The sequence below is a fragment of the Schistocerca piceifrons genome, chromosome 8, assembly GCF_021461385.2.
Source record: "Schistocerca piceifrons isolate TAMUIC-IGC-003096 chromosome 8, iqSchPice1.1, whole genome shotgun sequence".
In the NCBI taxonomy this organism is placed as follows: Eukaryota; Metazoa; Arthropoda; class Insecta; order Orthoptera; family Acrididae; genus Schistocerca; species Schistocerca piceifrons.
In genome coordinates, this window is record NC_060145.1 from 176,587,113 (window position 1) to 176,591,672 (window position 4,560).

At 50.3% G+C, this 4,560-nt stretch overlaps 1 pseudogene; it reads right to left on the reverse strand.

Annotated features, from left to right (window-relative positions):
- Positions 1 to 763: 763 nt before the first annotated feature.
- Positions 764 to 881, reverse strand: LOC124712708 (annotated as a pseudogene).
- Positions 882 to 4,560: the final 3,679 nt, after the last annotated feature.

Sequence of the window (4,560 nt, forward strand, 5' to 3'; positions counted from 1 at the left end):
TATAAAATTCTTCTAAAAACACTCTAAACTTTCTTCTCTGTTGTGATTGTGAGCGAACTGAATTAACAATTTTTGTGCCGATATTCATAACATGTGCCATTTTCAAAATATGTCCATAAAGCACTTGTTGGTATATGGGACAATGATACTTAAGGAAAGGAGGGAAAGATTCGTCGCTCGCACGCAAGGTAACAAATGCTCTATCTTCGCTTACCATCCAAAGCGCTCAATCGGTAGTAACAGACACAAGACTCTGAATTGGCTTATCATATTCAGAAACGAAGGATTTGAATACACTGTAAAAATCTTTCTTGTCCTTTCTTTCAAAGGTCAAAACTGCAAGCAAATCTTCTTTTACGCTAAAATCCTAAAATATCAGTCTTACAAAAAATCATGACTTGAGGTGAATCGGTTACATCCACTGACTCGTCTAACTGCAGTGAGAAACAAAAGCAGAACTGCAAATCTGTTATGAGTTGACCTTTTATATCTTTCACCATTAATTCCACTTTTCTAGTTATAGTAGGTCTTGACAGAGGCATGTCTGTGATGTCTCTAGACCGTCCGAACAGTCCTTGGAAGACCCAACGGTACCGACCGGCCACCATGTCATCCTCAGCCCACAGCCGTCACTGGACGCGGATATGGAGGGGCATGTGGTCAGCACACCGCTCTCTCGGCCTTATGTTTATGAGACCGGAGCCGCTACTTCTCAATCAAGTAGCTCCTCAGTTTGCCTCATAAGGGCTGAGTGCACCCCGCTAGCCAACAGCGCTCGGCAGACCGGATGGTCACCCATTCAAGTGCTAGCCTAGCCCGACAGCGCTTAACTTCGGTCATCTGACGGGAACCGATGTTACCACTGCGGCAAGGCCGTTGGCTGTGATGTCTCTGACAAGTTTTTAAATGTGGAAAAGAAGGAATCACTAGCTGCCAAGAAGTACGCCTTAACGACTGTGCCATCGACAATCTGTTTTTCGTGTTTCACCAATACTTCTGAAACACGAAATAATGCTGTGTTTGACGAAAGACGTCTTTTTTTGTACAGGCTTTACAAAAAAAAAAAAAAGACTGCTGTGATTAAGAATAGAAAGTTTCTTCCTCCTCAACTCAACACTAACAGCTTTTGCCAGTGCGAATTCTTTGTGAACTTTTCTAAAATGGCGTTCAGTAGTCTCCTTTTTAGGGGACTGTATTTATGCAAGTAACAAAAAAAAAATTCTTCCCACTCACCATGAAGTGGTATACACTGCTGGAAATAGAAATAAGAACACCATGAATTCATTGTCCCAGGAAGGAGAAACTTTATTGACACATTCCTGGGGTCAGATACATCACATGATCACACTGACAGAACCACAAGCACATAGACACAGGCAACAGAGCATGCACAATGTCGGCACTAGTACAGTGTATATCCACCTTTCGCAGCAATGCAGGCTGCTATTCTCCCATGGAGACGATCGTAGAGATGCTGGATGTAGTCCTGTGGAACGGCTTGCCATGCCATTTCCACCTGGCGCCTCAGTTGGACCAGCGTTCGTGCTGCACGTGCAGACCGCGTGAGACGACGCTTCATCCAGTCCCAAACATGCTCAATGGGGGACAGATCCGGAGATCTTGCTGGCCAGGGTAGTTGACTTACACCTTCTAGAGCACGTTGGGTGGCACGGGATACATGCGGACGTGCATTGTCCTGTTGGAACAGCAAGTTCCTTGCCGGTCTAGGAATGGTAGAACGATGGGTTCGATGACGGTTTGGATGTACCGTGCACTATTCAGTGTCTCCTCGACGATCACCAGTGGTGTACGGCCAGTGTAGGAGATCGCTCCCCACACCATGATGCCGGGTGTTGGCCCTGTGTGCCTCGGTCGTATGCAGTCCTGATTGTGGCGCTCACCTGCACGGCGCCAAACACGCATACGACCATCATTGGCACCAAGGCAGAAGCGACTCTCATTGCTGAAGACGACACGTCTCCATTCGTCCCTCCATTCACGCCTGTCGCGACACCACTGGAGGCAGGCTGCACGATGTTGGGGCGTGAGCGGAAGACGGCCTAACGGTGTGCGGGACCGTAGCCCAGCTTCATGGAGACGGTTGCGAATGGTCCTCGCCGATACCCCAGGAGCAACAGTGTCCCTAATTTGCTGGGAAGTGGCGGTGCGGTCCCCTACGGCACTGCGTAGGATCCTACGGTCTTGGCGTGCATCCGTGCGTCGCTGCGGTCCGGTCCCAGGTCGACGGGCACGTGCACCTTCCGCCGACCACTGGCGACAACATCGATGTACTGTGGAGACCTCACGCCCCACGTGTTGAGCAATTCGGCGGTACGTCCACCCGGCCTCCCGCATGCCCACTATACGCCCTCGCTCAAAGTCCGTCAACTGCACATACGGTTCACGTCCACGCTGTCGCGGCATGCTACCAGTGTTAAAGACTGCGATGGAGCTCCGTATGCCACGGCAAACTGGCTGACACTGACGGCGGCGGTGCACAAATGCTGCGCAGCTAGCGCCATTCGACGGCCAACACCGCGGTTCCTGGTGTGTCCGCTGTGCCGTGCGTGTGATCATTGCATGTACAGCCCTCTCGCAGTGTCCGGAGCAAGTATGGTGGGTCTGACACACCGGTGTCAATGTCTTCTTTTTTCCATTTCCAGTAGTGTATTTTCCTGCGTTTAGCTGCATTCATTTGTCATGAAAAGCTTACTTATTAAGAACTATAACTTGGCACTTGGACTCCCCAGTCTCAGTCGGTAGAACTTAGCAGCGGTCGGGAGACTTGATGCCAGAGCGTTTTTGAGATGTTCATACTATTCGCCGGTGTTGACTGCAATATCTCTGGGCTATGCTGTCGCTGTGATGTGTATTGTTTCGCTCTTTTGCTAGCGATTGTTTCAAAAATGAGTGATGAGGCGGCTTTTTGATGTGACAACACAAACAGCAATCTCAGTTTCGATAACGCAAAGTATTTAACTGACCGTTACCTCCATGGTGCACCTTGTTGTTTTGTGGGAGCTCGAAAATAGAGGTTTGTGTTCCCGCAATCCTCACATCGTGGCGAGGCGCACGTCATCGACGCGCAGGTCGTCAGCGACCACATCGACACCGACTGCTGCCACCGGCAGAAGGTAGCAAAGTACGACGTTCCGACGGTCAGGCGCGCGGTCGTCGCTTTCCGGCCAGCAGCCACCAGCATCTAGTTCTCCACGGTGACGGTAAACTGATGGATGGGGGCATGGGCGCCTTCATCTGCCCTCCAATCCCTCATGTCCGCAGAGACCTGAGCGTCGTCGGAACCAGGTTACTCATGGGAACCATGTGAGCCTACACTGTCGCCGAAAGAGCGACTGCCCACAGGCCGATATTCAAGGAAGGAATGGTTCACTGTGCCCTGACTCGTGAGGCTTCAGTACCCGGGAGCAATACCGGCTTCATTTCACTTTTCCTGCTGGAGGCGAAGCTTGTCCCCGTCCGCACAGCGCACCGTACGTCATCCCGCAGCAAATCCTACACTGAAGCGCCAGATAAGCTGGTACAGTCATGCGTATTCAAATACAGAGATATGTAAACAGGCAGAATACGGCGCTGCGGTCGGAAACGTCTATATAAGACAAGCGTCTCACAGAGTTGTTAGATCGGTTACTGCTGAACGTAGTGTTGTAGTCGGCGCAGGAGCGATTGGACACAGCATCTCCGAGGTAGCTATGAAGTGGGGACTTTCCCGTACGACCATTTCACGAGTTTACCGTGAACATCAGTAATCCGGTGAAACATCAAATCTCCGACACTGCTGCGGCCGGAAAAAGGTCCTGCAAGAATGGGATCAACGACGACCGATCAGAATCGTTCAACGTGACAGAAGTGCAACCCTTCCGCAAATTCCTGCATATTTCAATGCTGAGCCATCAGCAACCATTCAACGAAACATCATCGATATGGGCTTTCGGAGCCGAAGGCCCACTCGTATACCCTTGATGACTGCACGACACAAAGCTTTACGCCCGTCAACACCGACGTTGGACTCATGACTGAAAACATTTCACCTGATCGGACGAGTCTCGTTTCAGATTGTATTGATCGGATGGATGTTAACGCGTATGGAGACAAAATCATGAATCCATGGACACTGCATGTCAGCACTGGACTGTTACAGCTGGTGGAGGCTCTGTTATGGTGTGGGGTGTGTCCAGTTGGAGTGATGTGGGGCACCTGATACGTCAAGATACGACTCTGACAGGTGACACGTACATAAGGATCCTATCTGATCACCTGCATCTGGTCATGTCCATTGTGCATTCCGGGGGACTTGGAGAATTCCAGCAGGACAGTGCGACATTTCACACGCACAGAGTTGCTACAGAGTGGCTCCAGGGATACTCTTCTGTGTTTAAACACTTCTACTTGGCACCGAACGGCCCAGACATGAACATTACTGAGCATATCTGGGATGCGTTGAACTATGCAACTCGGAAGAGATCTCCACTCGCTAGTACTCTCACGGATTTACGGACATCCCTGCAGGATTCATTGTGTCAATTCCCTCCAGCACTACTT